Raw genomic sequence first — 24189 nt, forward strand, 5'->3', positions numbered from 1 at the left:
AGGCGGAACCTGGGTAGAAGCAATCTTGGTCTCCGGCCGAGCTATTCTGCCGGGGAAACTTCCCTCCGGGAGGGGGAAAGTGAAGCCATCGTCATCACCAACGATCTCTCTTATTATTTAAATAATTAAATGATTCGTAAAACTACAAGAACTTGTATGAACCTGATGTAGTTGACAGCATGCTGTTCTCCGTCATTGTAATTAATATTAGTGCAACTAGATTGCTTAAAGAAGCAGTTCCACAACTAGACTGCGAATGTTTCTCCTTATCAATGTAAGGAAATTCCAGAGTATCGAGAGGGGGTCAATCTCCATCAACATCTTCACCAGCACCATCTCCTCTCAAACCCTAGTTCATCTCTTGTATCCGATCTTTGTCTCAAAACCTCAGATTGGTACCTGTGGGTTGCTAGTAGTGTTGATTACTCCTTGTAATTGATACTAGTTGATTTATTCGGTGGAAGATCATATGTTCAGATCCTTAATGATAAATATTACTCCTTTGATTATGAACATGAATATGCTTTGTGAGTAGTTATGTTTGTTCCTGAGGACATGAGAGAAGCCTTGTTATAAGTAATCATGTGAATTTGGTATACGTTCAATATTTTGATGAGATGTATGTTGTCTCTCCTTATCGTGGAAACCATGGCCACCTATGGGGCCATGAGCACCTTTTTAGTTCGGGCGGGGATAGGCATGTTGCACCAAGAGCGGGGAAGTGTAGCACAGTGCGACAGAGATCACACATGCAGTTTTACCTAGGTTTGGGCCATTGTGAGGTGTAAAACCCTACTCCTTCTTTGGTGGATTGATGGTGGAAATATGGTGGCGAGCATAGCGCACTTGCCCAGTAGGGTTACCTAGGGGTGAGAGTGGCTACGTGCGTATGAATGTGTGAGGGTCCGAATCCTTAAACCCTTTCTATGGTCGCCATGGGCTCCTTTTATAGATTAAGGTGTCACCACAGTGGCAAATCGGTCTTTACGCACTGATTAGATAGCAAACAGCGATGTCATACCTAACTCTGCAGGCTGACAGAGCGCATTAAATGCACTATCTAATGTCACATCACAACATGCCCGGCAACCCTTGCCAGCTGTTTTGCCAGGTTTGCACCTGCTTGCTTGACACGTCTCAGGACGGGTGTCATATGGAGGTGTTTGTTGTAGGAAGTGGCCACTTAGTCACTTAGGGGCTTGACACCGCACTGATCGATGACTTGCGTCGCTTGTGATGAGTAGGCCAATAAAAACCGGATTGTAATACATTGTGTGATGGTCTCCAACGTGGCCGTCCATGGGAGGAGGGGCCGCCGGCGGAAGCGCAACCGACGTGCCGCCCCATCCTCCTCTTCCCCAAGCACCGTGGCAGACTCGGCCTCGTTCCCTTCCTCTCCCCCTTACGGCGGGCTCCGCTGCTGGAAGCTCCGGGGGAGGAGGGGCACGCTGTTGAGAAGAAGCCCTCGTCGCCGCCGTCGAAGCACCAGCACGCCCTCTCACCATGGCGGATGGAAGAAAGATGTCAAGCAGAAGGTGGAGAGGAAGACAAGTGTGCAGGAACACCGTCCCTCTCCCTCTTTATAGAAGAGCAAGGCCGGAGCCTAGCCACCCAACCCAAGAGGCGGCCGCCCCGCATGACCAATATGGCCTCCTGAAGTACAAGGAATCGGAACCGACCCACTGCCCCAATCAGCGATGCCTGGTTTCCCGCCATGGCGTTAATACCCACGTCCACCGCCTACCCTTCCCAAGGCATGCGAGATACGTGGTGAGCGAGTCAGAGGCATGGGAACAAGTGGGGCGACCGTTTTCCACCCCGTGATCGTGGGGTGTGGCGCCATGCAGGCTGCGACCCGACTCCACTTTGTAAATGAGTAGCGCCCATGTGAATCCCTTCTTTTAATAAAAAGGGAAGCACGGGCCACCTCTTTACTATCGACTACAGGATGACGCAAGCATGTTGAGGCCATACCACGCACAACCCCCACATCACGCGCCCGACGCGGGTCATGAGGAAGCGTAACTGACAGAACGATCATGGCGATCCATCTCTGCCACACCCGCCCGCGCACTGCTTTGGGCCTGGCCCAACTACGCCTTGCGCTTATGTGTGGCCTAGGCCCGGGGGCTGCTGTCGGTGTACCAAAGTATGGGTACTTCTGTACCCTTACTTGTGCACGGGCGGTCGCAGCCACACCTACGGCAGGGGTTGACAAGGTAGAAGAAGACAAAACCCGAAGACTACCAAGACAGATACTCGAAGCACAATGAGCAGGAGGCGAGCTGGACCTCCCCCGACAACATCCTTGCCGGGGCAACCTGCGCAACACCTGCAAGCCCATCACCCTTGGGGTTGAGATTTCAGACACCATCGACAATGTTAAGACCAAGATCTGAGAACGCATGCTTGGTAGAATGAGGGTTCTCCTAAAAGATTGACAGCCCACGGGTCCACGTAGGACCAGAAGACGAAGACCCCTGGCAAGACCCTTGCCGGGGACGACTCCAAGGCCCCTAGCAAGCCTTGCCGGGGACGATCGCTGGGCCGCGGCCAGACCCATGCCCGGCAAGGGTTTGCCACCTCACCACCACTCCAGTGCAACGATCAGCGTGCCAACTAAGTAGGCGCCTGCGTGGCGGCGTGTAGATCTTCGTGGAGGCTCTACCATTGTGCCAACACAGCAGCTAGTTAGCCAGCGTGGCGCTGCATGCCTCGTCAGCCTAGATGCATGTCAAAGCAAGGAGGAGCGGTGACGGACGGGGTGGCTTATGTTGCCTTCCCTGATAAAGCAAGAGGGCACGTAGGCAGCACATTAAATCCGTTTGTCCTACATTGCCGAGCGATAAGCTCATACACTGTAGCTTGCCACCTCCTGTGTGCCACTGTGGCAACCCCTTTACATATAAAAGGAGGCCCAAAGCATACAAAGAGAGGATTCAGACCTTTGGACCATGCTTGCATCATAGCTAGTTCAAAAGCTCAAGAACACATATATCCAGACAAGCAGGACTAGGGTATTACGCATCTTTGCGATCCGAACCTGGGTAAATCCCCTGTGTGCTAACCGCTAGACCTGCTCTTCATGCAGCTAATCCCCCGCCAAACGTAGAAGGGATCCTTGTGACCTCATAGGTGTTCGTTTTCCCCGACATCGGGACTGGGCATCCCTAATACCTTTGTCGTACTCTCGTGCAATGACATGTGAATAAACACTCATCGTGAGAATTACACATCTAGCATGGAAAACATCGGCCACCCTACGAGCACACAAAAGAGAAATTTATTTTGAAGATTAGAGATCGCACATGCAAATTTTCTTAGAACAACACGGAAATATAGCATATAGGTAGGTATAGTGGATTCATATGGTAAAACTGGTTTAAAGGGTTTTGGATGCACAAGTAGTGATCATACTTAGTGCAAATGAAGGCTAGCAAAAAGATTGAGAAGCTTCCAACCAAGAAACAAAAATCTCGTAAGCGAGCATTAAGCATAATTAACACCGAATAATGCACCACAAGTAGGATGTAATTTCATTGCATAATTATTGACTTTCGTGCTTGCATAGGGAATCACAAACCTTAACACCAATATTCTTACTAAAGCATAATCACTCATCAATATGACTCACATATCATATCGTCAATCTCAAAACCATTACAAAGAACCAAGTTTATTTTGTCCAATGATCTTCATGAAAGTTTTTATTATATCCTTCCTGGATATCTATCACTTTGGGACTAATTTCATATGTTGCTTTTGATAAGCTCAAACAAATATAGGTGAAGAACATGAGCATAATATTTGTTTCTCTCAAAAATAATTTAAGTGAAGCAAGAGGGAATTTATTAAAAAATTACTAAATCCCAAATAAATCTAAGTGAAGCATGAGAGCATTTCTTCAAAAATAACAAAGCACACCGTGCTCAAAAAGATATAAGTGAAGCACTAGAGCAATTACATGTCTCTAAAAAATTAAGTGAAGCATAGAGCAAGCATAACATAATTTTGCTCTCTCAAAAAGGTGTGTCCAGCAAGGATTCAAGACTTAAAACACAAAGCAAAATAAGCAAAGACTCATATCATACAAGACACTCCAAGCAAAACTCATACTATGTGACGAATAAAAATATAGTTCCAAGTAAAATACCGATGGTTGTTAGAAGCAAGAGGGGATGCCACTTGGGGGCATCCCCAAGCTTAGTTGCTTTCTACTTCTTGAATATTATTTGGGGTGCCTCGGGCATCCCCAAGCCTATAATTTTGCTAATCCTTATTCCTTCATCCATCGTAATATCACCCACAACTTGAAAACTTCAATCACGCAAAACTCAATCAATCCTTCGTGAGATCCATTAGTATAAGAAAGCAAACCACTACTATAAGTATTGTTGCAAACCTATTAATTTTTTATTTTTGAATTATATCTACTGCATTCCAACTTTTCTATGGCAAAAACTCTTCAAAGAAAACCATAGAATCATCAAAACAAGCACACAACGCAAAGAAAACAGAATCTGTCAAAAACAGAACAGTCTGTAGCAATCTGGAAACTTCGAATACTTCTGTAACTCCAAAAATTCTGAAAAATTAGGACAACATTGAAAATTTGTTTATTAATCTTCTGCAAAAAGAATCAACTCAAAAGCACTGGGAATTATTTTCATGAGCGCAAAAGTTTATGTTTTTCAGCAAGATCAAATCAACTCTCACCCAAATCATCCCAAAGGCTTTGCTTGGCAGAACTCTAATTTAAACCACGAAAACACATCTAATCAGAGTCATAATTGGATGTTTTTATTAAAATCAGAAATAAAACCAAAAAGCAAAAAGATACAAGTTGGGTTGCCTCCCAATGAGCGCTATTGTTTTACACCCCTAGCTAGGCATTATCCGGAGGATCTAAGTGTTGTCATCTTTAGTTCTAGATCCATATGATGCCCTCATGATTGATTCATATGGTGGCCTAATTCTTGTTCTAGGGAAGTGTTCCATACCCTTCCTTAGTGGAAATAGAAATTTAATATTACCTTCTTTCATATCAATCACGACACCAATAATACGTAAAACCAGTCTAACAAGTATAATTGTACAAGACGGATTGCAATCAATATCAAGAACAATAAAATATATGGGCACATAATTCCTGTTTGCAAGAATAAGAACGTCATTAATTCTTCCCATAGGCTTTTTAATAGTACAATCCTCCAAGTGCAAATTTAAATAGCATTCTTCAATATTGGTAAGACCAAAGTACATCATATAAAGATTTCGGAATTGTAGAAACACTAGTACCCAAGTCACATAAAGCAAAACACTCAAAATTTTTAATCTTGACTTTGATGGTAGGTTCCCATTCATGATGTAATTTTATAGGAATTGAAATTTCTAACTCCAACTTTTCTTCAAAAGATTTCATCAAAGCATCAACAATATGTTTAGTAAAAGCTTTATTTTGTTCATAAGCATGGGGTGAATTTATAATGGATTGCAACAAAGAAATACAATCAACCAAAGAGCAACTATCATAATTAAAATATTTGTTATCCAAAATAGTGGGCACATCACTATTTAAATTTTAACCTCTTCAAACCCACTTTATCAATTTTCTCAACAAGATTTTCACCCTCCAAATTATCGGGACGCCTTCTAGCTAAAGTTGACTCTTCTCCAGTCCCTCTTTCATCAACCTTAGTTTTACTAAACAAAGAATCAATAGAGGAAACACCAATCCTTTTAAGATCTTCATCACTTTTATGAAAGCAATCACTAGAAAACGCTTTTTCTAAAAATTGCCTTTTAGGTCTAAGCATAGCAGTTCTTTTCTTAATTTCATCCATAGAAACAAAAAGATCTTTAATTGATTGTTAAACCTCAGGCACAAAAATTTTCATCTCGAGAGTTTCTACACCATGGGAAATTCTATTAATACTTCTAGACATATCATCAACTTTATTCAGCTTTTCTTCTATCATAACATTGAAAACCTTTTGAGCATTGATGAATTCTTTAATATTATTCTCAATATCAGAGGTATTCCTACTATTATTATAAGAAGGATTATGATAGGAATTACCATAATTATTAGAGGAATTACTAGGAAAAGGCCTAGATTAAAAATTACCTTTATAAGCATTATTATTGAAATTGTTTTGCGAGATAAAATTCACATCTATGGCATCACTATTTTGCTCAATCAAAGTAGACAAAGTCACATCATTAAAATCAATAGGATCACTTTTATTAGCAACCAACTTCATAAGAGCATCAACTTTTTCACTCAAAGAATTTATTTGTTCTACCGAATTGACTTTTTTACTAGTAGGAGCTCTGTCGGTATGTCATTGTGAGTAATTTGCCACAATATTGTCTAGCAATTTAGTAGCTTCACCCAAAGTAATTTCCATAAAAGTACCCCCCCCCCCCCCCGCGGTGGAATAGAAAAGATTACGAGAAACAAAATTCAACCCCGCATAAAAATTGTGTATGATCATCCAAAGATTTAACCCATGAGTTTGGCAATTCCTTAGCATCAATTTCATCCTTCCCCAAGATTTTGCAACATGCTCATGTTCAAGTTGCTTGAAATTCATGATCTGGGTTCTAAGGGAAATGATTTTTGCGGGCAGAAAATACTTAGTAATAAAAGCATCCTTGCACTTATTCGAAGAATCGATACTATTGCGAGGCAAAGAAGAAAACCCAATTTTTGAGCAATCTCGCAAAGAAAACAAAAATAATTTCAACTTCACAACATTGTTGTCCACATCTTTGTTCTTTTGCATATCGCATAATTCCAGGAATGTGTTAAGATAGGATGCGATATCCTCATTTGGAGTACCAGAAATTGATCTTTCATAACAAGACTCCGCACTAGTGGAGGGAGGATCAATCGGAGTGCTAATAAAATCATTGATGTTGGTATTTGAGAAATCACACAACTTGGTGTTCTCTTGAGTCATGGTGACTACACAACAAGATTGCACTCAAAACAGATCTGACGAGAAAACGGCGAGCGAAAAAGAGGGCGAATAAAATGACAATTTTTTGTGAAGTGGGGGAGAGGAAAACGAGAGGCAAATGGAAAATAATGTAAGTTGCAAGGAGATGAGATTTGTGATTCGGAACCTGGTTGATGTTGATGATGTCTCCCCGACAACGGCACCAGAAATTCCTTTTGATGTTTGCTTGAACTATGTCGGTATTTCCCCAAAGAGGATGGGATGATGCAGCACAACAATGGTATGTATTTCCCTCAGTGATGAGACCAAGGTTATCGAACCACGCAACACCATGTAAACAGCTCATGCACACAAAGAACAAATACTTGCAACCCGACGTAAGAGAGGGGCTGTCAATCCCTCGCTGGTAAAAAGATTGATAAGATTGTGGTAGATTGGATAAATAGATCTCACGGGAACGCGAGATAAAATAAATTACAAAAAATTGCAGCAAGGTATTTTTGTATTGTTGGTTTAATAGATCTGAAAATAAAAGCAAATAAAAATAGATCGCAAAGGCAAATATATTAAAGAAGAGACCCGAGGGTCGTAGGATTCACTAGTGGCTTCTCTCGAGAAAAATAGCAAACCATGGAATAGCAAACTACCATTGGGAAATTGATAGAACTTCAGGTACTCATGACGATATCCAGGCAATGATCATTATATAGGGATCACGTCCAAGATTAGTAGGCCGACTCATGCGTGCATCTACTACTATTACTCCACACATCGACCACTATCTAGCATGCATCTAGTGTACTAATGTAGCGACCAGACCTCAGACGGTCTGATCTCTGTGCATCAGTGTCATCCCTGGATCAGTAATGCTGGCACGCACAGTACTTGAAGGATTTATAACAGAGTAGCAATCACACACTTATTACATCGAATGTCTCCAAAGAGAACTTATTACAATAAAAATGGCTTAAGGCCATCTAATAACGATAACAGCGGAAGGCTTGGAAGATAAGTGAGTCCATCAACTCCAACGGCATCACTGAGTATAGGACCACGGCCTAAAGGCACCTTACTCGTCGTCTGAAAAGTCTGCAACATGAACGTTGCAGCCCGAAACGGGTCAGCACATGGAATATGCTGGCAATGTAACACATAGAGAGTAATGAAAGAATAAGCTATACTACATGCATATTTGGCTGGTGGAAAGCTCTATGTTTACAGTTTTGCGTAAAGCCAATTTTTCCCTACTGCAAAGGAATAAATTTAATTTAACTATCATGGTAGTTGTTAAACACTGAGAATGGTTGACAGCATTCTCAATCCCAATTAAAAGTAATCATCATTAAAACCCAACATCATTAATTTAAAGTAACATGATGAGATTCACATGATATCCAAGTACTAGATACTCAAAACGTCCATAACCAGGGACCCGACTAATCATGATTAGTTTGTACACTCTGCAGAGGTTTGCGCACTTTTCCCCACAAGACTCGATCGCCTCCGTTGGATTTCTCGCACTACATGGTGTTTGAGAAACGGATGACCGAGACATAGTCTTTCAGAAGCGCTAGCATCTTACGATGGATAGACCGGTACACCTACTTTCCCCTACATCTGCTAGTCTACCCTGTAAGAGTTCGCATGACTTAATCAACTATGCCAGAGCCCATAATGGCTTGTGGCTGCACACATAAGTTTCTAGCATGAATAATCTCATGATCCCTTTGAGCCTGGGTGGCGGTCCGAAAGAAACAGGCAAGTCTTGGAAACCCAGGTGCCTCAATCCACCCAGATGTGTATTTAAGTTGCCACCTTAGATAAACCATTAATTTAACAAAACTCACATCTGTCATGGATATCACTCACCCAATCCACGTCTACTAGCATAGCATGGCATAATAAGCAAACGTAGAAGTAACTCCCAAAGGTTTGATATTAAAATAGGCAATAGGTACTACCTCAGCTACTTCCCATCCCACAGTTTAATTAGATCCTATCATGCAATGTTTGAGGATTGATCTAATGCAATAAAACTGGGTAGTAAAAGAGGTATGATCAAAGTGTTACTTGCCTTGCTGATGATCCGCGAAACCTAGAGATTCGAAGTAACAGGCGACGCACTCCGGGTATTCTATCGCAGACAAACAAACAAGCATACAATAAGTACTCATCTAATGCACAGGTAAAACTCAAATAAGAGATCTAACCAGAAAGTCCAACTTAAGAACTCCGGTTTGCAAAAAGAATCAAATAGAACGAAGATACGAAAGTCGAACGGCGAAGAAAAACAACTTTGTTCTACTAATCTGGATCTAAGTCAATTTTTACAGTAGCAAAAACTTGTTCAAGTTGATTAAACGGATAGAGAGTTTTGAGACAAAACTCCATGCGCTTGAATCGCCTAATTCTGATAAACGAGCGAGAAGTTATACTAAAACTAAAATCGGATCAGAAATCACGATCAGAAAATAACCGCGGAAAATCCGAGAAAAAGAAAAACGACGAACGGGTTAACGAACGAATGTTCGTTTCCCAGATCTAAACGATGAACACGTTCGTTAAAACGAACGAACGAGCGAATGCTCGCTAATTAAACTAAACCGAAAAAAAAATAAGCCAATCTAAAAAACGGAAACTAAAAAAAACTGGCGAAAAACCGAAGGAAAAACCGAACGGTTTTTCGAGAAAACCGGCGGCACGGAAATCGAGGCACGTAGGGCGGCGGGTCGGCGAGCCGCCGGCGGCGGCGGCTGGTGCGAGGCTCGAGGCGGCGCGGCTAGGGTTTGGCGCCGGCTGGGCTGGGGCGGCTCGGGCTGGGGCACTATTTAAAGGCTGCCCCGGGGCGGTGTCCCGCTCGGGTACAGCCCGAAGGCGGTTCGCATTTTTTTAAATAATTATGCTCAGAAAAGAAATAAAAAGAAATACTAAACGGACTCCAAAAATCCCAAAATAAATTTTCCCAGACTTCTAAAATCAAGCCCGACAAAATGAACATTTATTTGGGCCCTAAATGCAATTTTGAAAAACGCATATTTTTCCTAAATTCAAATAAAATAGCGAAAACTCTGAAATAAAATCTTATTTGATTTTATTATTAAATCCTCAATATTTCTTTATTTTGGGAAAGTCATTTTATTCCCTCTCTCATATTTTTGTAATAGAAATAATTGATGATAAAATAAATAAATCAAATGATCATATTCCCAAAATCTGAGAAAAACTCAAATATGCAAATAACGAAATCCCCAACTCTCTCCGTGGGTCCTTGAGTTGCGTAGAATTTCTAGGATCAAAACCCAAAAGCAAATAAAATATGATATGCATTGATGATCTAATGTATAACATTCCAAATTGAAAATTTGGGATGTTACAAACCTACCCCCCTTAAGATGAATCTCGCCCTCGAGATTCGGGTTGGCTAGAAAATAGGTGAGGGTGGTCCTTGAGCAAATCTTCCTCTCGTTCCCAAGTGGCTTCGTCTTTCGAGTGGTGACTCCACTGAACCTTACAGAACTTGATAACCTTGCCGCGGGTGACTCTGCTGGCAAACTCGAGGATCTTAACTGGTTTCTCCTCATAGGTCAAATTGTTATCCAACTGAATTGCTTCCAACTGCACTGTGTCTTTCAACGGTATGTCAGCCATCTCCGCGTGACACTTCTTCAACTGAGAAACGTGAAATATATCATGAACTCCTGACAATTCTTTGGGTAATTCCAACTTGTAGGCCACTTCTCCCATACGCTCCAAAACTCGGTATGGTCCTACAAATAGGGGCGCTAACTTTCCCTTGACTCCAAAACGCTTAATTCCCCGAAGTGGTGATACTCGAAGGTAAACTCGGTCTCCGACTTCATAGACTGTGTCCTTGCATTTAGAATCTGCGTAGCTCTTCTGCCTGGACTGGGCTACCTTGAGCCTATCGCGAATCAACTTCACCTTTTGTTCAGACTCCTTAATCAAATCAGGTCCAAACAACTGGCGGTCTCCAACCTCGTCCCATGACAATGGTGTCCTGCACCTCCTTCCGTACAAGGCTTCAAAAGGGGCCATTTTCAAACTGGTTTGATAGCTGTTGTTGTAAGAAAACTCTGCATATGGCAAATTGTCATCCCAACTTGATCCATAATCTAGCGCACAAGCTCTCAGCATATCCTCCAAAATCTGATTGACTCTCTCTGTCTGTCCATCTGTCTGTGGATGAAAAGCTGTACTAAACTCTAGCCTGGTACCCAAAGTCTCGTGCAACTGCTTCCAGAACTTTGAGGTAAACTGGGTTCCCCTATCTGATACGATACTCCTCGTAACTCCATGCAAACAGACGATCCTGGTCATGTATATTTTGGCCAACTTAGCACTGGTGTAAGTGGTCTTTACTGGGATGAAATGTGCTACCTTCATCAACCGATCGACTACAACCCAAATCGAGTCATAGCCGGAATGAGTCCTTGGTAATCCCGTGATAAAATCCATGCCTAACTTATCCCACTTCCATTCGGGTATCGGCAATGGCTGTAGCAATCCTGCTGGCTTTTGATGCTCTGCTTTTACTCTTTGACATACATCACAAACTGCTACGTACTCCGCAATGTCTTTCTTCATTCTGGTCCACCAGAATGTATCCTTCAAATCCAAATACATCTTGGTATTTCCTGGGTGAATCGAATATGGTGAATCATGTGCTTCTTGCAGAATCAACTTCCTGATCTCCGGGTCATTGGGCACATATACACGGTCTTCAAACCATAGGGTATCGTGTTCATCCTCACGAAAACCTTTAGCCTTTCCTTCGCTCATTTTCTCTTTTATAGAGGCAATCTCCTTGTCATTCTTCTGAGCTTCTCTGGTTCTATCCATCAAAGTTGACTGAATCTCCAATGCTGTTACATAGCCCCTCGGAACAATCTCTAAACATAGTTCACGAAGATCCTTGGCTAACTCCTTTGGCAACTCTCCCGTCATTAGAGTATTGACATGACTCTTACGGCTTAATGCGTCAGCTACCACATTAGCCTTTCCGGGATGGTAATGCAATCTCATATCATAATCCTTGATGAGCTCCAACCATCTCCTTTGTCTGAGGTTTAACTCCTTCTGCGTGAAAATGTACTTCAAACTCTTGTGATCCGTGTACACCTCACAATGGTTTCCAATAAGGAAATGTCTCCATGTTTTCAATTCATGCACTACGGCTGCCAACTCCAAATCATGCGTGGCATAATTCAATTCGTGGGGTTTCAGTTGTCGTGAAGCATACGATACAACTCTTCCCTCCTGCATAAGCACTGCTCCAAGTCCTCGACGTGAAGCGTCGCAATAAACCTCATAGTCCTTGGTCTGGTCTGGCAAAATCAACACTGGTGAGGTGACCAAACGCTTCTTCAATTCCTGGAAACTAGCCTCACACTCTTCAGTCCATATAAATTTATTATCCTTTTTCAGCAATTCTGTCATAGGCTTCGCAATCTTCGAGAAGTTCTCGATAAATCTCCGGTAGATCCTGCGAGTCCAAGAAAACTCCGGATCTCTCCAACTGTTGTTGGTGCTTCCCAATTGGTCACAGTGATAACCTTGGTGGGGTCAACCGCTATTCCTTCTCCGGATATAACGTGTCCAAGAAATCCCACTTCCTTCAACCATAACTCACATTTACTAAACTTGGCATATAACTGATGCTCCCTGAGCTTCTCAAGTACTAATCGCAAATGTTACTTTATGCTCCTCTTCATTCTTTGAATAAACCAAAATATGATCAATGAACACTACGACAAACTTATCCAGAAACTCCATGAATACCTTGTTCATCATGTTCATGAAATAGGCAGGTGCATTAGTCAGACCAAATGACATAACGGTGTACTCGTAGAGCCCATACCTGGGGGTAAAACCCGTCTTAGGTATATCCTGCTCTCGAATCTTCAACTGATGATATCCTGATCGCAAATCAATCTTGGAAAACACCTTTGCTCCTTGCAAGCGGTCAAATAGATCATTGATCATCGGCAGTGGGTACTTATTCTTGATGGTTACGGCATTCAATCCTCGATAATCTACAACCATCCTCAAGGATCCATCCTTCTTCTCCACTAAAAGTACTGGTGATCCCCAAGGCGAAGAACTTGGGTGAATATAACCTTTATCCAGTAACTCCTTAATCTGATTCTTAATCTCCTCCAAATCCTTTGCTGGCATCCTGTATGGTCTCTTGGATATCGGCCCTGTGCCTGGCAAAAGTTCAATAAAAAACTCAATGTCTCTATCTGGTGGCATGCCTGGCAACTCTTCCGGGAATACATCAGGAAAATCCTTCACCACTGGTACTTCCTCCTGCACAACTCCTGATAAGGAATTTACGTGCATACTCCTCGGCTTATACCTGGATACATACTTTATCCTTTTCCCTTCTGGGGTAGTAAGCAGAATCGACTTACTAGCGCAATCAATGTTTCCTCCATACATTGATAGCCAATCCATACCCAGAATTACATCCAAACCTTGAGATTCCAAAACGATTAAATCTGAGGGGAAAACATGCTTGCCTATTCCCAGCGGAACTTGAAAACATCCCCGACTGGCCATATACTCTGCTCCTGGTGAGGTTACTAACATGGGTGTTTTTAGAACTCTAGTGGGCAGGCTATACTTATCCACAAATCCCCTTGATATGTATGAATGCGATGCACCAGTATCAAAAAGAACGAGTGCAGTAAATGACTTAACCAAAAACTTACCTATTACTGCATCAGGCTGAGCTTCAACCTCCTCCACATTAACGTGGTTCACCTGTCCCCTGTTGAAAGGGTTCGACTTCTTTCCAGAGCTTGAATTGCCATTCTGGCCTTCAGGACATTCATTGGCATAATGTCCAGTCTTTGAACACTTATAACAGGTGATTTGGCTCAGGTCTCTCTTGGCTGGGGTTGCTGGGGTGGTACGATTCTGGCCGTTGCTTCCTCCATTCCCATTACCATTTTGGGGCCATTATGGTTGTGCGAGCTACCTCCTCCATGGGTATGCTGAAAATGAACTCCCGGTTTAGGGGTAAGACGGGGCTTCTGTTGACCTCGAGAGTTGTACTTTCCCTGTCCATACTTCCGCTTGCGGTTTTCAATCTGCTGTTGCTTCCCTTCAATCATAAGAGCACGATCTACCAACTCCTGGTAGTTTTTGAAATTTGCCACCATCAACTGCATGCTCAGCTCATCATTCAGCCCTTCCAGAAACTTTTCCTGCTTAGCTGCATCCGTAGCAACGTCATCTGGGGCATAACGTGCTAGTTTACTAAAGTCATCCACATACTGGCCAACCGTTTGTCCTCCTTGGCGCAAGTTGCGAAACTCATGCTTCTTCATGGCCATAGCTCCTGCTAAAACATGGGCAGTACGGAACGCCTGCTGAAACTAATCCCATGTGACAGTGTCTACCGGGTAAGTGGCTGTAAAATTCTCCCACCATGCTGCGGCGGGTCCATCAAGCTGGTGTGCGGCAAATCGCACCTTCTCCGCATCTGTGCAACCTGCAGTGGTCAACTCCCCCCTGTCTTGCGGAGCCAATCATCTGCTACTATCGGCTCGGTGCTACTGGAGAACACCGGCGGATTCAGCCTAAGAAAACAGGTTAAGTGATCAACACGTGGTGACGGTGGCGGATTGTTGTTGTTGCTGTTCCCCTGATTCTGATTCTGGACTAATATCTGCATTAATGCATTCTGCTGCTGGATCAACTGGGTGAGCTCCGGTGGAAATCCATTGTCACGTCTCGGAGGCATATGGGGTTTTTAGAAAAGATGAGAATCAAGAATAGAATGAGGTCTAAAGAGAAAACACTACCCAAATGCTCATGAGACAAAAGCACACAAAATCACTTCATTCAATCAAACAAGGGCATACAATCGGTCTAGAACTAACGCAAAAAGGTGTGTGGACTATACTAGATACATGGTGGAACACTACTACTATTATGGTAGTCGACTAGAAAAACTGCTTCGTTGAAGACTCCATGATATCTGCTCCAGCTTCATCAACATAATCATCATCACTATCATCTGGGTCCAAGTCGGTGTCGTCAATGATGATGAAGTTTTCTGGGCATGTGAAATCTTCATCTTCTCCTCCTGTTGCAGGAAATCCCATAAAGACTTTCAGCTTCTTCTTCAGATCATCGTTCTTCTCAACTAGTGTTGCCATTTCCTCCTCGTATCCATCACGTGTAGACTTGAGTTCCTCCTCCAGTTCCGTGATTTTGACCATGGCCTTCTTCAGATCCATCATCCCTACGCACATTTGGTTCTGCTGGCATCGAATGTGCTGGTTCAACTCCTGGATGAAAGCTGCAATTGAGCGGTCCTTCCGGGTGCTGATCATCTCCCATTGCTCATCTCGGCGCCCACAAATCTGGTAGATAGTATCCTTAAGTTCCTTGTGATAGACTTCTCCATTACGTCCCATGGTAATGTGGGCAGCCATGCTCTTTCCTAGGTTCCATGTCGGTGCATCAAAGGAAAACTCTATGGTCTCAGTGACGGGCATGAACGTCCTTCCTGAAATTTGAACTTGAATCATCCAGCGCTCCTCTTCAGGTAAAGTGGCGTTGTAGGTTCCGGTGAAGCTTGGTACTCCGATCTTCAAGTACTTGGTGACTTCCTTCAGGTGTCGTCCAAAGGGTGTATCTTCATCCGGTTGCATGAACTTGATCCTTGCATCCGCCATCCTAAAGAATAGAAAAGATGAGGAGTCAGAAATGAGAAGAGAGTAGCATTCTAGGGCTTTTTCTTAGTGGTCGTGTCCTACAGTCAACGTGTGCTCTGATACCATCTTTGTAGCGACCAGACCTCAGACGGTCTGATCTCTGTGCATCAGTGTCATCCCTGGATCAGTAATGCTGACACGCACAGTACTTGAAGGATTTATAACAGAGTAGCAATCACACACTTATTACATCGAATGTCTCCAAAGAGAACTTATTACAATAAAAATGGCTTAAGGCCATCTAATAACGATAACAGCGGAAGGCTTGGAAGATAAGTGAGTCCATCAACTCCAACGGCATCACTGAGTATAGGACCACGGCCTAAAGGCACCTTACTCGTCGTCTGAAAAGTCTGCAACATGAACGTTGCAGCCCGAAACGGGTCAGCACATGGAATATGTTGGCAATGTAACACATAGAGAGTAATGAAAGAATAAGCTATACTACATGCATATTTGGCTGGTGGAAAGCTCTATGGTTATAGTTTTGCGTAAAGCCAATTTTTCCCTACTGCAAAGGAATAAATTTAATTTAACTATCATGGTAGTTGTTAAACATTGAGAATGGTTGACAGCATTCTCAATCCCAATTAAAAGTAATCATCATTAAAACCCAACATCATTAATTTAAAGTAACATGATGAGATTCACATGATATCCAAGTACTAGATACTCAAAACGTCCATAACCAGGGACACAGCTAATCATGATTAGTTTGTACACTCTGCAGAGGTTTGCGCACTTTTCCCCACAAGACTCGATCGCCTCTGTTGGATTTCTCGCACTACATGGTGTTTGAGAAACGGATGACCGAGACATAGTCTTTCAGAAGCGCTAGCACCTTACGATGGATAGACCGGTACACCTACTTTCCCCTACATCTGCTAGTCTACCCTGTAAGAGTTCGCACGACTTAATCAACTATGCCAGAGCCCATAATGGCTTGTGGCTGCACACATAAGTTTCTAGCATGAATAATCTCATGATCCCTTTGAGCCTGGGTGTCGGTCCGAAAGAAACAGGCAAGTCCTGGAAACCCAGGTGCCTCAATCCACCCAGATGTGTATTTAAGTTGCCGCCTTAGATAAACCATTAATTTAACAAAACTCACATCTGTCATGGATATCACTCACCCAATCCACGTCTACTAGCATAGCATGGCATAATAAGCAAACGTAGAAGTAACTCCCAAAGGTTTGATATTAAAATAGGCAATAGGTACTACCTCAGCTACTTCCCATCCCACAGTTTAATTAGATCCTAATCATGCAATGTTTGAGGATTGATCTAATGCAATAAAACTGGGTAGTAAAAGAGGTATGATCAAAGTGTTACTTGCCTTGCCGATGATCCGCGAAACCTAGAGATTCGAAGTAACAGGCGTCGCACTCCGGGTATTCTATCACAGACAAACAAACAAGCATACAATAAGTACTCATCTAATGCACAGGTAAAACTCAAACAAGAGATCTAACCAGAAAGTCCAACTTAAGAACTCCGGTTTGCAAAAAGAATCAAATCGAACGAAGATACGAAAGTCGAACGGCGAAGAAAAACAACTTCATTCTACTAATTTGGATCTAAGTCAATTTTTATAGTAGCAGAAACTTGTTCAAGTTGATTAAACGGATAGAGAGTTTCGAGACGAAACTCCAAGCGCTTGAATCGCTTGATTCCGATAAACGAGCGAGAAGTTATACCAAAACTAAAATCAGATCAGAAATCGCGATCAGAAAATAACCGCGGAAAATCCGAGAAAAAGAAAACCGACGAACGGGTTAACGAATGAACGTTCGTTTCCCAGATCTAAACGATGAACACGTTCGTTAAAACGAACGAACGAGCGAACGCTCGCTAATTAAACTAAACCGAAAAAATAAATAAACCGATAAAAAAACGGAAACTAAAAAAAACCGGCGAAAAACCGACGGAAAAACCGAATGGTTTTTCGAGAAAACCGGCGGCGCGGAAATCGAGGCACCTCGGGCGGCTCCAGCGGCGCCGGCGCCGGCGGCTGGCGCGAGGCTCGAGGCGGCGCGGCTAGGGTTTGGCGCGGGCCGGGCTAGGGCGGCTCGGGCTAGGGCGCTATTTAAAGGCTGCCCCCGGGTGGTGTCCCGCTCGGGTACGGCCCGAAGGCGGTTCGCGTTTTTTTTAAATAATTACGCTCAGAAAAGAAATAAAAATAAATACTAAACGGACTCCAAAAATCCCGAAATAAATTTTCTCGGACTTCTAAAATCAAGCCCGACAAAATGAACATTTATTTGGGGCCTAAATGAAATTTTGAAAAACACATATTTTTCCTAAATTCAAATAAAATAGCGAAAAACTCCAAAATAAAATCTTATTTGATTTTATTATTAAATCCTCAATATTTCTTTATTTTGGGAAAGTCATTTTATTCCCTCTCTCATATTTTTGTAATAGAAATAATTGATGATAAAATAAATAAATCAAATGATCCTATTCCCAAAATTTGAGAAAAACTCAAATATGCAAATAACGAAATCCCCAACTCTCTCCGTGGGTCCTTGAGTTGCGTAGAATTTCTAGGATCAAAACCCAAAAGTAAATAAAATATGATATGCATTGATGATCTAATGTATAACATTCCAAATTGAAAATTTGGGATGTTACAACTAATTTCGTGGGAAAATGGAGTAATGCAATAAGAACGATGACATGATGTAGACAAGATCTATTTATGTAGAAATAGACCCCATCTTGTTATCCTTAATAGCAATGATACATACACGTTGTTTCCCCTTCTGTCACTAGGATCAAGCACCATAAAATCGAACCCATCACAAAGCACCTCTCTGATTGCAAGATAAATAGATCAAGTTGGCCAAACAAAACCCAAATATCGGATAAGAAATACGAGGCTATAAGAAATCATGCATATAAGAGATCAAAGAAGAGTCAAATAACTTTCATGGATAAAAACATAGATCTGATCATAAACTCAAAGTTCGTTGGATCCCAACAAACACATGGCAAAAAGAGTTACATCATATGGATCTCCAAGAGACCATTGTATTGAGAATCAAGAGATAGAGAGAGAGGAAGCCATCTAGATACTAACTACGGACCCGTAGGTCTACAATGAACTACTCACGCATCATTGAGAGGCAGCAATGGACATGATGAAACCCTTCGTGATGGTGTTTAGATTGGATATGGTGGTTCTGGAACTTGCGGCGGCTGGAATTGATTTTCGTCGACTCCCCTAGGGTTTCTGGAATTTGGGGAATTTATAGAGCAAAGAGGCGGTGTGGGAGGCCACCGAGGTGGGCATAACCCACCTGGGCACGCCTGGGCCCCCAGGCACACCCTTGTGGCTTGTGCCCCCCACGGGCACCCCTCTGGTACTTCTTCGGCCCATCTTGTGTCTTCTAGTCCAGAAATAATCCATAAAAAGTTTCACTGCATTTGGACTCCGTTTGGTATTGATTTCCTACGATGTAAAAAACAAGAAGGACACAGAAACTGGCACTGGGCACTATGTCAATAGGTTAGAACCAAAAAATGATGTAAAATGATTGTAAAACATCCAAGAATGATAATATAACAACATGGAACAATCAAAAAATTATAGATACATTGGAGAAGTATCAGGGAGCATGGTACCCCGCCGTGAGCTATTGCAGCTTGTCGGCCTGGCGACCAGGTTCTTGGAGTCTTCGACGCCCGTCCGGGGCGCAGGGCTCGGGGTTGTTGGTTATCCCAGCACTGCCCTTCCTTTGGCACCGACGCATTCGTCTCGTACTGGTGACATGATGCCTCGTCTTTCCGTTCTTCCCCTCCCATCCCCAGCACTATCATCACCGGCCTCCCGGTCACCGGGGAGGGGGCCGCTCTCTTGGTGCCTTCGCCTCCTCCAAAAGTCTTCCAGCTGAGCTCTGACGGCCCTTGATACGTCTCCAACGTATCTATAATTTTTGATTGTTCCATGCTATTATATTACCCCTTTCGGATGTTTATGGGCTTTATTTTACACATTTATATCATTTTTGGGACTAACCTACTAACCAGAGGCCCAACCCGTATTGCGTTTTTTTGCCTATTCTAGTATTTCGAAGAAAAGGAATATCAAACCGAGTCCAAACGGAATGAAACCTTCGGGAGCGTGATTTTTGGAACGAACATGATCTGGAGAACTTGGAGTGCAAGTCAAGAAGCGAACAAGGCGGCCAGGAGATAGGAGGGCGCGCCCACCCCTCCTGGGCGCGCCCCCTGTTTCTTGGGCCCCACGAGCGGCCACCGACATACTTCTTCCTCCTATATATACCCACGTACCCTGAAAACATCCAAGGAGCCAACGAAAAACAACTTCCACCGCCGTAACCTTCTGTATCCGCGAGATCCCATCTTGGAGCCTTCGCCGGCGCTCCGCCGGAGGGGGGATCGACCACGGAGGGCTTCTACATCAACACCATAGCCCCTCCGATGAGTTGTGAGTAGTTTACCACAGACCTTCGGGTCCATAGTTATTAGCTAGATGGCTTCTTCTCTCTTTTTGGATCTCAATACAATGTTCTCCCCCTCTCTTGTGGAGATCTATTCGATGTAAACTATTTTTGCGGTGTGTTTGTCGAGATCCGATGAATTGTGGGTTTATGATCAAGTTTATCTATGAGAAATATTTGAATCTTTTCTGAATTCTTTTATGTATGATTGAGTTATCTTCGCAAGTCTCTTCGAATTATCAGTTTGGTTTGGCCTACTAGATTGATCTTTCTTGCCATGGGAGAAGTGCTTAGCTTTGGGTTCAATCTTGCGGTGTCCTTACCCAGTGACAAAAAGGGTTGCAAGGCACGTATTGTACTGTTGCCATCGAGGATAAAAAGATGGGGTTTATATCATATTGCATGAGTTTATCCCTCTACATCATGTCATCTTTCTTAATGCGTTACTCTGTTCTTATGAACTTAATACTCTAGATGCATGCTGGATAGCGGTCGATGTGTGGAGTAATAGTAGTAGATGCAGGCAGGAGTCGGTCTACTTGTCACGGACGTGATTCCTATATACATGATCATGCCTAGATAATCTCATAATTATTCGCTTTTCTATCAATTGCTCGACAGTAATTTGTTCACCCACCGTAATACTTGTGCTATCTTGAGAGAAGCCACTAGTGAAACCTATGGCCCCCAGGTCTATCTTTCATCATATAAGCTTTCAATATACTTTTATTTGCATCTTTAATTTTTGCATCTATATTATAAAATACCAAAAATATATTTATCTTATCATACTATCTCTATTAGATCTCACTTTCACAAGTGGCCATGAAGGGATTGACAACCCCTTTATTGTGTTGGTTGCGAGTTCTTTGTTTGTTTGTGTAGGTGCGTGGGACTTTTGAGGAGCCTCCTACTGGATTGATACCTTGGTTCTCAAAAACTGAGGGAAATACTTACGCTACTTTGTTGCATCACCCTTTCCTGTTCAAGGAAAACCAATGCAACCTCTAGACGTAACAGCCCTCCCAGTCGGTGCTCGTGCCAGGGATTCTGACTTATCCCGAAGGTGGTGACCAGGGCACCGTCGAGCTGCTCCTTCCACCCTCCTCCTTCGCAACCTCGCCATTCCCGATCTCGCCAGGCTGCACCTGGCAGGCCATGACGAGACCGGGGTGGGCTCCTGCTTGGGGATGCTCATGTCCCCTTCTCTTCCCACCGCCCTACCTGGGATAAGAGGGACAAGGAGAGGAGTTTACGGGGCACTTATCTTTTTTGAATCTTAAGCCTATAGGCACTTGCCAAATTTTAGTTTAAATAATGTAATCTCTTGAATCCATGTTTGTGTCCTGTAAGGTCTGTACTTGTTTGATCAGCATATTAATGAAAAAGATAAACCTTGCCAGGGTCTCGTGCATGTATACGTCCATGCAGAGGTGGGATGCCTCTAAATTTTTAAGTAAACGAGTTCCCCCGGTAGGCTATCCTTCCAGTACCCTCTGTTTTGTTGCCGAGGAGTTAGGCCTACCGGGCAAAAATCATAAAGAGGAACTAGCCCCCCACCAGTCCTTTTCCATCAAAGGCCACCGCGACCACCCTGACCAAAGCAACGTTCGAGTCGAAGGGTGGGAGCACCTAAGTTTCAAAGAGTGGTGGGGTTTTCTCATGCACAAGACCTTACTTATAGAACACACATGGATAAGAGGAAGAACTTATCTGTTTGGCTTGCCGGAGACCGCAGTGCTGACTCGTCTTCTCATCTCCTCTTGGGGACTGAATCCACGCCAGGAGCCTATAGTTTATGCAGATGAAAATGATGCCATATGTGATCTTATCTACATGAACATGCGATGCTCATGATATGCTTATGCATGCATGCAACCTGTTGGCCCCCTAGCGTTTCATTTATTTCTCTATTACTCAGGGTCTGCGTCTGGCTTTGTACAAGGGGTTACATGCAACTGAGGCCAGACCTGTACAAAAGGGTGGCTGCCGGACAGGGCCCGACAGCCGCGCCTTATGGGTAGAACTTGCGGAGATGCTCAATATTCTATGAGTTTTGCAATTGAATGCCATCTCCGGTCTCCAGACGGACTGCGCCAGGTCTGGTGACTTGTACTACCCAGTAAGCACCTTCCCACTTCTGCGTCAACTTGTTTGTACCCTTGGCGGACTGAACGCGCCTAAGGACAAGGTTGCCTTCCTCAAAACACCGGGCATGAACCCCACGGCTGTGATAGCGATGCAGGGCTTGCTGGTAGCATGCAACATGCATAGCATCCCAGAGACAGTTCTCCTCGAGAAGCACAGCGTCGTCACGCCGGTGTTGTTCCTACGCTACTTCATCGTAGGCAAGTACTCGAGGTGTCCCATAAATAAGTTCCGTGGGGGGATAACTGCTTCTGCCCCATAGACTAGGGAGAAGGGAGTCTGCCCGGTAGCTCGATTTGGTGTCGTTCTGAGGGACCAAAGAACCACCGGCAACTCATTGATCCATCGCCTGCTCCACTTCTGCAGCTTATCAAATGTTCTTGTCTTAAGTCCCCGTAGCACTTTGGCGTTCGCCCCCTCACCTTGTCCATTGCTTCTGGGATGTCCAACAAAGGAAAATGAGATCTTGCTTCCAAGTGCATGAACATATTGCATGAAGGCGCGGCTCATGAACTGGGGTCGTTGTCGGTGATGATCCTGGCATGGACACTACTAGAGAAAAGCCTAGCAGCAGAGCGGGTTTTAGGCCTATCAATAGCGCGGGCAGGAGCACTACTGATAAGGCGCTACAGCTAAAGCTTAGCAATAGCGTGCCTAGACCCACGCTACTGCTAAATTGACTTAGTAGTAGCGCTTCTACGGAAGAGCGCTACTGGTAATTAGTAGTAGCGCTTCTCCTTGCCCGCGCTACTACTATTATTTAGTATTTTATTTCTTTTTTATTTCATGTTGTATTCATACACCTTTACACAAGTTTTCATACAACAGGAATTTAGAGATTGTTTTTACATCATAATGAGTTATTACATCACGAGGTGAAAGAACCGTGGACTAGTTTCAAGTGGATGGATGTCCATCCACTTGAAACTAATCCGCGGTTCTTTCACCCAATGATATAATAATATCATCATCATCATCATATCATTAACAACTTATCATCATAATACATCATTGTCATATAACACCTCCTCAAGATCAACTTAGCAAATTGGTCACTAGTCGTAATCACAAGTACTCCTCATTATCAACTCTAACACATTACCACATAATAAACATATTGTACCTCATAGAACCTACTACATTCGATTAAGACCTACTACATTTTCTAAGGTAAAATAGCAAAAAACAAGATAGCCCCTGACTCTCCATTATGGAGAATGGAGATTAGCCTGTCTCCAATTCTTGCCTTTCGCTGAATGTTACTTCCAAGAACCTCCTTGCGAATGTCCATACATTTCTTCCATTCTTTGATGAACATGTGTTCACCGGTTTTAGAAATCCGATATGCATAGGTGAGCTCCCTAGATTTACCTGGCAGTATGTTCAGAACTGTAAGGCGACCATTCAGATACATCAGATGAGGCACACAATCCATCGGGAGTTTCTGTTGAAAAACATAGTAATAACTTCGTAATTAGCAATGATGTACTAGTTTTAGAAGTATGCAAAAGATGCACAGATGTCGTAATAGTAAAAAATCTTACCAGGGTATCTCCAGAGAAGTTATCGTGGTTCAACACGTGCACTAGTGGCACGTATTCACCATAATTTGGAGGAGTTCGATAATAGTTATTGTAATCCTCAAGAATAGTACAAAATGCGATCAGATGATTTTTCTCCTTATAAGTTCATTTGAAGCCATCGGTGTAGTGGGTTTTGTCTACCATCTTCCGCACAGTCTTTGAAGAATCAAAATAAGATGTCAATGGAAATAAGTTGTCAACTATTTTGAAATAAATAATATAAATTAGTTAATAACTATGTTTGAGAAACTCACATAGCGGTACAATCGGAAGC

Source organism: Triticum aestivum, chromosome 7B (genome assembly GCF_018294505.1).
Source record: "Triticum aestivum cultivar Chinese Spring chromosome 7B, IWGSC CS RefSeq v2.1, whole genome shotgun sequence".
NCBI classification, from domain to species: domain Eukaryota; kingdom Viridiplantae; phylum Streptophyta; class Magnoliopsida; order Poales; family Poaceae; genus Triticum; species Triticum aestivum.